Source organism: Sceloporus undulatus, chromosome 6 (genome assembly GCF_019175285.1).
Source record: "Sceloporus undulatus isolate JIND9_A2432 ecotype Alabama chromosome 6, SceUnd_v1.1, whole genome shotgun sequence".
In the NCBI taxonomy this organism is placed as follows: Eukaryota; Metazoa; Chordata; class Lepidosauria; order Squamata; family Phrynosomatidae; genus Sceloporus; species Sceloporus undulatus.
The window spans coordinates 5309604-5320400 of record NC_056527.1 but is presented as its reverse complement, the minus strand read 5'-3'; the positions used below and the strand labels follow the sequence as shown (position 1 = coordinate 5320400).

At 43.6% G+C, this 10797-nt stretch overlaps 1 pseudogene; it reads right to left on the bottom strand.

The window, feature by feature from the left end:
• Positions 1-3633: 3633 nt before the first annotated feature.
• On the bottom strand, positions 3634-8181 carry LOC121932851 (annotated as a pseudogene).
• Positions 8182-10797: the final 2616 nt, after the last annotated feature.

The window sequence follows — 10797 nt, the reverse complement described above, 5'->3', positions numbered from 1 at the left end:
CAACAGCATCCCACCCACATCAGCAGCCACTGTCGATGGAGAGCAGAGGACGGTAGAGGGGGTGGTGAGGAGTCTTGGTACAGATGGCAGTGACTAACCTTCCTTACATCCGCTTAGTGACTGAGCCCCCTCTGAGGTGTCACCCGGTGTGGTCCGTACTTGTGATGTGTCCAGCTAAAAAAGGCCAGTGGAATTCTAGGCTACATCAATAGAAGTATAGTGTTTAGATCAAGGGAAGTAATAGTGCCATTCTATTCTGCTCTGGTCAGGCCCCAACTGGAAGACTATGTCCAGTTCTGGGCCCCATAATTGAAAAAGGACGTTGAGAAACTGGAGCGTGTTCAAAGGTGGGCCACCAAAATGGTGAAGGCCCTGGAAACCATGCCTTGTGAAGAAAGACTTAGGGAGCTGGGTATGTTTAGCCTGGAAAAGAGGTGATATGATAACCCTGTTTAAGTATTTGAAGGGATGTCACACTGAAGATGGAGCAAACTTATTTTCTGCTGCTCCAGAGACTAGAACATGGAGCAATGGATGCAAGCTACAGGAAAAGAGATTCCACCTTAACATTAGGAAGAACTTGTTGACAGTGAGAGCTGTTTGACAGTGGAACACTCCTTCCTCGGAGAATGATGGAGTATCCTTCCTTGGAGGTCTTTAAACAGAGGCTGGATGGCCATCCTTCGAGGATGCTTTGATTGTGAGTTCCTGCATGGCAGAATGGGGTTGGACTTGATGGCTCTTGTGGTCTCTTACAACTCTATCATTCTACTTTCCGCACCCCTTAGAGACACCTCTGACTATTTAACAGTCCCTCCGCCCCATTCCTTCTGAGGGTTTATTAGATCAAAGAACTACAAAGTCAAAGTATTACACAGCTATGAAAGCCCAGTTTAAATTTCTTTAATCTTACCATCTCAGGCGATACCTGAATTGGATATCATGAGGAAGGCTGGCAGTTCCAAAGCTTCTGTTGGCAAGTGTTTTCTGTTTTGGCTCCCATTGGCACCAGAAAAGACTGAAAAAAATTTGGTTAGGTAGAGATTCTGCCACCGTACCTCAGATGGAGGCTGAATGGATAGAAGGAACCTTGTGGTTGACGGAGGGGAGAGTCTGAAGGGATACTGGGAGAGCCTTTAGTTGTTAAAAAAGAATGAGCTTGTTCTGGAAAAAGGGCAATCTTCAAATGCACAAGACAATGAGGGACGGTTTGTGCCAATGTGCTTCTTCCTGATGAGCTCTGGACTGAACCCAGGGATAGATTCACCACCCCAGTCCTGTCATGTATAAACTTTTCCAGAATAGTTTTTTGTGGGTTTTTCGGGCTATGTGGCCATGTTCAGGTATATCTTCCAGAATACTCCCCACCACCCCATCAGGTCCCCAGGACTATTTCTGCTACTTCTAGGGTACCTCTAGGATACCATTTCCCTCTTTTCTCCTGGGTGGCACGATGCACTTTGAAATAAAAGTCTAGGCTGTAGCCACCAAACATCTTCCTTTTCTGAGAATTTCTTCATGGGATACATGAACCCCCGATGCATGCTTGGAAAGAAAGCTCACATTGGTAGGTTACTGTTTTTACTTTCAAGAACAACAGCCTCCCATTGCCATCTTAAATAAGGGAGGTGGGCAGTAGGAGATACCACATTAGGGAATTCAGAGTCAGGTAAAAGAAAGAGTCAGAGCAGGTTCTGGATTTTGTTTGCATTTTTCAGTGCTAGTTACCTTTGTCGGTGTGGGAGGAATGGGCTTTGGCTGCCTCTTCTGAGTGTATACTTTCACCTGCATTCAACCAATACATTCATGAATAAATATTACAAAATGTGAGCAATGCCAGTATTCCCGTTCTCTTCTTCCAAAGCAAGACATACCCAGAAGAGTGCTGCTGAAGTTTCCCTTTGCTTAGAGAAGCTGTGGTGGCATATAAGAATACAGCTGGCCTTCCATACTTGATTTTACCATTTTTGATAAGGGACACCATTTTACTAGGCCATTGTATTTAATGGGACTTGGGCATCCATGGATTTTGGTATCCATGGGGTTCCTGCAAGCAAAGCCCAGCAAAAACCAAGGGCCCACTGTAGTTTACAGACCTCTGGGATCTTCTGAGCTTGAAGATTTGTCCTTCTCTTCTGTGAATGGCTATATAAATATCCAAACCCAAAGAGAGAGTTTGATGTCAGTATACAGTATATAAAGACAGAATATTTTGCTCTTTATTTGATTCTTTAAACTGACCAAATAAATCATTAAAGGACAAATGTTATTTCTGTGTACAGAATGTATACAGAATACAGATTTGTAAAACATTAATTCACAGACCACAATTTCTTTCTTTTCTTTTTAAAAAATTCTTTAAAAACATCACATTGTACCAAATATTTACTTTAATCCTATGCAACTATGTACACGTAAATACATTTAGGCTGTGCACATGATATTGTTGATTTAAGGGTATAATTTTAATTTTGCTAGTTGTTTATGCCACAACTAATGCCATTACATTCAGTGATATACAGGAATTATGATTTATGAGTAATATTAGTACAAAAATACATTACTAAGGATTCTGTAAGGTGTGGTATGGGAGGAGGTCAACTGTGGGGTGAGACCACGAGTTTCTGCAAAAGATGATGCCAGCCCTAGCGATGCCACCGCCTTTTCGAGGTAGTTCTGATCTACTGGCATTGCCCACCGTTATCAGGTACACTCAACAGAACCCACTGAATTTGTGAGATGGCATCAAGGGAGACTTTGTTGAAGTTTACTCAGGGGCATCAGTAGTGGAGTTCGGGGGGTTCAGACTACACTGTGTGGCGCCTCATAAAAGGGAGCCATCTGGTGTGTTGGTGGGACTGGGCTGCCTTTCTGGTCTGGAGGTTTTGGTGGTTGAGTGGTAAAAAGAGTTGCCTCCCTCTCTTGCTCACCCAGCAGCTCCACCAGACCCTAAAAAGGCTGTGGAAGAGAAGAGGTGGGGCATTAAAAATATACTGGATGCCTACAAAGGCTGTGAAATATGCCACTGAATTTACTTTAAAACCTAGAGGAGATATTTGCAGTGTCCAGAGCAAAGATGACATCAAATGTCAAACAGCACCCCCTAACTATAGCATCTCAATCCTATAAAGAGTAAAAGAGCTAGTCTGTGTAATTATTACTACACACCTGAACCAGTGAACAGACTAATTGCCAGGCATAGCATTCCCTAAGCTGTGATGCGTTCAAACCCATGGGGCTAAGAATCTTGCCTTGCTAACAATAAGCTATGAATCTTGCCTTACTAACAATTACCCACAACCTGAATTCTCATGCAATGAAAGCCTAAGACCCAGTGTGGACAATCTTCTACGCTGGAAAGGACAAAGACGATCATGCTTTGCACCCAAGCTCTACCATTCAACTTATTTTAAATTAATTAATGGAGGGAATATTAGTATTAGCCTAACACCTCTGGTCACTAAAAAGAAAACAATAAGATTATTTACAAGTAAATAAAAAAGTAAGTGAAATGTACAGAATTGTAAAAGCAGTGTAAAAGAGCCAGTAAAATTAAAATTGCAAATGCTGCTGAAGAAAAGGATGGTGCCAAGGCTAGGCATTCGTAATGTCCAACATCTGAAAACTCCTGGCTCTGTTAGCTTGTGATGCAGGTTAGTACAGAACTGCAAGCAACATTTGTCCTCTGGCAATTACAACGCAATATCGACACTCTACTGGAATTTGGCTCTCCCCCATCCCCACTTAGAAATGGCATCTTTGCCTATGAGTTATTTTTGGTACATTGTTTTCTTCTCATGGTTTACCTGCCCACCAAAATAGTGCATGGCTTTGAAAGCCACATTTACATTTCTTCAGTCTTAGTATTTCAGGCGATATCTGAACTGGATATCATGAGATGGGTTGCCAATTCCAAAGCCACAGCGCTCTTCATCCATTGGCGGTATCACCTCTTCTGCATTAACCAGTTCCATATCAAAGTAGATGAGCATCAGGATCACAAACATCTTCATTTCGTTGACAGCAAAATATCGCCCCGGGCACATTGTGGGACCACCACCAAACGGCATAATGAGATGTTTCAATTGTTTCCCATTCTTATAGAATTCTTTTTTTGGTGCCATCTGGGTTTATGAACCTGTCATATTTGAATGACTGAGGAGCTGGGTAGATTTCTGGATCCATATGCAATCCAATGAAGGGGAAAAGAAAGAGGGTGTCCCCTTTCCGTAAAGTATATTCTCTGCCATCACCCATCTTAACATCTATGTCTTGCATGACACTTCTGAACAGAAAAAGGCTTCCTTTCAAGCGCAGTGTTTCCTCTATTGCACTGTCCAGAAGAGGGGTCTTGATGGTCTCCAGAGACAGACTGAGGAAGGGGCTGCCGGGCTTCACCTCCTGACCAGTCTCCTTTATTACTCTGTCCACTTCTTCCTTTACTGCCTTCATTGCTTCATTGCTTCTGGATCTTTTAAGAGGTGCACAAGAATCCAGAATGTAGCAGGACCAGTGTTGCCTGTGATTCCCAGGAAGCAACAGCAGGAACTGGGTCCTCATCTTTTCCGTCCTTCATTCTTAGCCATCTGCTGATCCTGCTCACAAACAGCTGTTGATGTTGTCCCTTGACTACAGCTTTCTATGGACAGAATATCCCACAAGATGCTTTGTAATCTCCTGGCCTCCTTCTGGTCTGCAGGATCCAGCAAACTGACAGCCAATTGCGGAAAGAAATGGTCAAATTTCTAAAGCATTCAAATATCTCTTCACATTTTTCAAGTTGACTCTGGACTGAATGACTCTGGTTTCTTTCTCTTTCTTGGCTCAGTGCCAAACAAAGAGAGAAAAACCAGCTTGGAAGATGGTTTTGTAACTGAAATGAAACATTCCTTCCTGCTGCCAAGTCTTCGTCCTCATCTGATTCTGCCTGTAAGCATCACGAGCTGCACGCTTCTCCATCATAATTTGGTTCAAGACAGCGAGATTCTTGCCATTTAGATATCTCTGGCTAATTTTTTTGACAAGTGTGATGTGCTTGGGTGGGCTGAAAACCAAAACATTATTAACAACCATCGATGTGATGTTTCAAAATCCAGTTTTCTTTAGGTTCCTTCATTAGAGGTCTGTAGTTTGTGGTCAATCACAAAATTGATATAAATCCACCAATCAAGAATGTGATATGTCTCCATGTTCTTCTGCATCTCTTTGTAAAACATACACTCTCCCGACCCCTGAATGTATGGCATGGCCTAGCCAGGGAATGAACCCTTATCCAGCGGAGGTTCCTTGGGTCTCCCCCTGCGAAATGCTCCAATTGTATAAAGGCCTCCAAGTATGGCGAGAAGGGAGGAAGGAAAGCACAGGCAGAGTCTCCCAGAAATTCATGACTGTGTATGAAGGAGCACTGCAAGTAATTAATGGGTCTCCGCTCTACTTATAACGCAGCCAGTTGATAGGAGATCTGGGTGGGACTAATTTCCTTTTTCGGATCTGGCAAAAGTAATTGTGTCTTCTTTTTCTCCTCCCTGCAATTGTTGTCACAGTCCATCTCTATCACTATTATCACAGTGCATTCCGTGCCATTGTGCTATGTCCTGTCTGTCTTATTTAAGCCGATGTGATATCTGTTCAATATTATCCCAGTTTCTCACTCCCTGAACTGTCAGAAACATCCCAGTCCTTGACATTTCAGGAACCTAAACATGAGATGTGGGGCAAGCCTCTTTTGATGTCACTTAAATGAGTTAGGCTAGGGTTTAGGATAAGGTCTCAAAGTGCTTCTGGAACAACAGGATAACGAGATTTTTGAAAATGGGCTGGCTTTTGGAAAACCATCTCCTCAGTCAAATAGCAATAACATTTACACTTCTATACTGCTTAATAGTGACCAGTCTCTTCTAGGGTTTACAATCTGTAAGACAGTTGTCCCCAACATGCTGGCTACTCATTTTACTGACCTATGAAAGGATGGAAGGATCAGTCTACCTAGAAACATAGAATCATGAGTTGGATGAGACCCCAAGGGCCATCTAGTCCCACCCATCCCCATGCAGGAACTCCCAATCAAAGCATTCCCGCAGATGGCCTAGGGACTTCTGGGTTGAACTCACCATATTGGGGCTGCAGTACCAGCATTTAACCTGCCACCTTCAGGGGTCCTTATTAGTGTTACTGCTATTCATATAGTAACTCAGATAAATGAGGAACTCACTTTTAGGATTAGAGAAGCAATAAAATGCACTGACCACTGCTTCTTGCCACCTTTCCTTCTAAGGCTTGGCATTAGGTACACACATATGGTGTGCGGTATTCCCACCATTGCTGATACTTCTGGAAAGTTAAGTGACATTTCACAAGGATTATCCTGCCAAGCATCACACCTCCACTACCATGCCTTCTGCAATAAGAAGTCTTATGGTTGCAATGTCCTTGCTTGAAAACAGATGAGGGCTCCAAGCAGGATCCACCAGTGATTTGGGCGCATTATATGCATGCAAGCACAAAGCATGTACAAATACAATACTTTCATCCTGACCCCCGTCAAGAGATCCTGCTAATGCCAAGCCCTGGATGAAGATAGGTGTCCCGGCTTTGAATTATCTCCCCACCCAGGTGGACCCAATTTTCTTCTCCTCTAGGGCTGCTCACCCTGATATTTGTATAGTTATTGGAGACCAGGATCCAATACAATATTTTCTGAGACCCCAGCAGCTGACCTTGCAGCACTCATAGAATCATAGAGTTGGAAGAGACCACAAGGGCTATCCAGTCCAATCTCCTGCCATGCAGGGATTTGAAGGTTTGCATGCCATGAGGACAGCATTAGGGGAATGTGGAATATTGACAACATGTTCCTCAGGCACCCTATTTTAATATAATAATATAATAATAATATTAATAATAATAAAGTTTTATTTGTACCCCGCTCCTTCCCAAGATCCGGGCGGCTTCCAATCAGATAATTAAAAAGAATAAGTACCTATACTAAAACAACAAATACAAAAAAAACGGCTAAAATGCCCCATTAGCCCAACTCTTGGCCACGAAGAGGAGGGAGGCCCACAGGATTTTATCGGGGAATGCTTGTTGGAAAAGGAAGTTTTCAGGTCCTTCCTGAATTGGGCCAGGGTGGTAGTCGAGCGGAGCTCAGTGGGCAGCGTATTCCAAAGGCTGGGGCAGCCGTGGAGAATGTCCTCCGTGTAGTGGAGGATAATCTAGCCCCAGCACCTTCAGTAATTGCTGCCCAGACGTTCTGAGGGTGCGAGCGCTGTACGGGGGAGAGGCGGTCCTTTAGGTATCCTGGCCCAAGCCATGGGCTTTTATAGGAATAACCAACGCTTTATTGAGCTCGGAAGCGAATGGGCAGCCAATGGAGATCTTTTAACACCGGTGTTATATGGCTGGCCCTGGGAGCACCAGTGACCAGCCTGGCTGCCATGTTCTGCCACCATTTGCAGCTTCCGAGTTTGGTATAAGGGTTGCTCCATGTAGAGTACATTGCAGAAATCCAATCTCGAGGTTACCAGAGCATGCTAACTTACCGTTTCAAGGTCCCTCTGGGCCAGGTATGGGCGCAGCTGGCGAATAGCCGGAGCTGATAACAGGTGCTCTTGACCGTCGCATTCACCTGCGCAGTCAGGTGAAGCGACGGTCAAGAAGCACCCCCAGACTGCCCACACGGAGTCCTTCACAGGAGCGTGACCCCGTTCAGGACAGGTGGAACCCCCGCCATTCCTGGACCAGGAGAACCTATCACTAGTACCTCCGTTTTCTCTGATTCAACTTGGCTCTCAAGCTAATAGATAGATTTTGGATTATTGGCCTCGCATAGTATTGTGCATGCAACTGAAGTAACCACCAGCTAAGGAGGGGAGCTGATATTAGTTTTTGGGTGTTTGAGAGAGCGAGTTCTGGAACAGATGGAGAGAGGTAACAGAAGGCTAGCTTCTGAAGCAACTTGGCCATGCCATCTGCACTCCTTGATCAGCCCAAAAAAGTAGGATGCCCCATATTTGTTTGTTATACACACAATAAAAGCACTTAGTATCTCACCAGCATTGAGAAGCCACTTCTTTCTGGGCAAATGCCAGGTTTATTAGCCGTGATCTTACAGTGGACGATTACCGTGGGCTCTTGGTATCTGCTGGGATTTGTTCTAAGGCCCACTCCCCCACCCGCCATGGATACAAAATATGTGGATGCTCTCTTCCACTGTATGATCACAGCTATAAACCCCTGGCTTTTTCCAAGAAAGAAAGAGGCTTCCCATGCCTGTGAGACATTCTGCGCTTTGGCAGTATGAGTCTGTGTTGGATCAGGCACGGTTTGGAGATGTCTGTATATGTGTTTCTTCAAGTCACCTGTGGACCTGGTTGATCCCAGTAATTTCAGAGGGTTTTTAAGGCAAGGATATTCAGAGTTAGTTTTGTCATCTTTCCTCTAAAACGCACCTGAAGTTGTTGCGGTCTCCTTGTTCCAAGTACTAAGCAGTGCTGCCCCTGCTTCCTGTATATATTCATGTATAAGTCTAGAAATTTTAGTCAAACATTGACTCCAAAAAAACCTGAGTTATCAGTCTAAGTCTGTACTTTACTCTTATTTTAAGAGGCCTGGACCATGATCCTGCTCTACTCTCTCATCCATCCAGCCTTTAGTATGAGCACAAACAGTTGTGCCTGCTGGAATTTTGTAAGTTCTTTGGCACTGTTTTCTTTCCCTTCATCCTTTACACCCTTTGTTGAATCCCCCTAGGTTTTTCCCTCGACTTATCTACAAGTCATATCAAAATCCATAATTTTGGCCCCTAACCTGCCCTGATTATACCATGAGGCCAGCTTATAGTTGAGTATATACAGTACTTCAGATTGGGTGGCATCTGGTGCCTTTAGCGTATTTAGGCAAGTTCTCGTCTGTGCAAAAGTACATGCAGTTTTTCTGGACAGAAATCACTTTTTGGCAGTGAAAATACTCTGCATTGTTAACAGTGTTTTTGCATAGAAACATTGTTCGTTCCACAGACAGGAAATACGTTTTCTACATAGAAACATTTTGGCACAGAAAACCACACATTTTTCTGCACAATACTTACTGACATGCAAGCGATATTCATCAGCTGCACAGAATCCTCCATAGATTATTTTGGTCTACGAGGATGAAGAACTCAGACATTTAGATCCTCACTCCTTGCACTTTGTTTTTATTGCTTGCGCCTTTAATTTCCGGCCTTGTTTACTTGGTGCTGTTTTCTTCTCTTCCTCTCGTGTGCGTGGCATATCAGGACACAAGGTAGGCTTTCCAAGTTGGAGGAAGGTGTAATGAGCGAAGGTCCACGTTGTGAGCCACTGAAAAGGAATGCTTTTCTGAGAGCTGGGGAATTGCTGGCACAGCCAGGCACTCTGCTGCACTGACAATAGAGATTGCAAGGGAGTCCCACATGATACGGCCCAGGAAAACAACAACACTTGACAATGTCGGCAACTTTGTAAACAAATGATGCACACATTTTGACCTGGTCCTATTATCTCTTGTTTATTTCCACCGGTCTTTTAAAAAGAATACCATGCTAGGTTTGTTCAGGACTTTCTGGATACCAAATCTATGTGTGCTCCGTCCCACTATAGACACGTGGGGTCGTAACATGGTATCCCTTATATAAAAAGGCCTAATCAATTGCATTTGGGATTTTGTATTTTTAAAAATTTTTCAAGCCTCAGTTAACTGAATCTGTGGATAGAAAATCCATGGATACGGGACTGTACTTTCATTTTCTCCCCAGTAAGAGCAATCACATCCATCATACTGCATGAAAAGTGGGACTGCAGTGAGAGGCACTTATTGCAATGAATCCATAGAGGAAAAACACTGTAATTGGGAGGAGAACCCATCAGCTAAAGGATGCTCCAGGAGATGCAATGCAAAGCCCCAGCACGACGAAATGACACTTATGTGATTACGTACACCAAAAACACTTTTATCCTATTGAATTCCAGTTTGCAATCATTGTGTGATAAAGTCCTAAGACTCTTTTTAAGTTTTGTGCCTCCTTTGGTAGGAAACTGCCACTTTCTGTGAGGTATTCCCATGTTTATTTGTTTAATTCGGATGTGTATTTTTTGTGTGTTACTTCTCAAGCATTGAAGAACAGATTGTGCTTCTTAAAGCTACATTGTGGGAGCAGTCTTTGAACATTGCTGATGCAGCTGATGCTATAAGATACTTTTAATGGCATCCAATCTCTATCTACACTTCACAAACATTGGTCTAATCTGCACTGCAAAAATAATGCAGTTTACACCACTTTAACACCATGGCTCAGTGTGAGGGATCCTGAGATTTCTAGTTTCTCGTGTACCAGAGCTCTCTGACAAAGAAGGCTACATATCTCACAGAAACTACAATTCCCCAATTCAATAGCATTGTGCCACAGCCCTTAAAGCACTGTCAAAACTGCATTTTTATGCAGTGTAGATGCAGCCATGAAGGTACAAAATCAATGGATGATTCAAGGATACCTCCCATGGTTCTTCTACCGTTCCAGCTTCTTCAATCCCAGTTTCGAGATCCTGGTCTCCTCGAGTGTGATTTGCTGTTGCTGTTCAGGGGACACCTTTAGCCCACCTCAGCCACAGTCACAATACTGAATCTGGGGTAAGCATTCTCAAAATGAGCTCTCCTACAGCCCCTACAGAACCTGTAAGCAGAAGAAAACGTTATTTAACAAGGTCTCTGAAAGGACAAGGAGAGTAAACATCATGTTGAGTCTACCTTATCAGTTCCATCTTCTGGAGCAGTGATTCC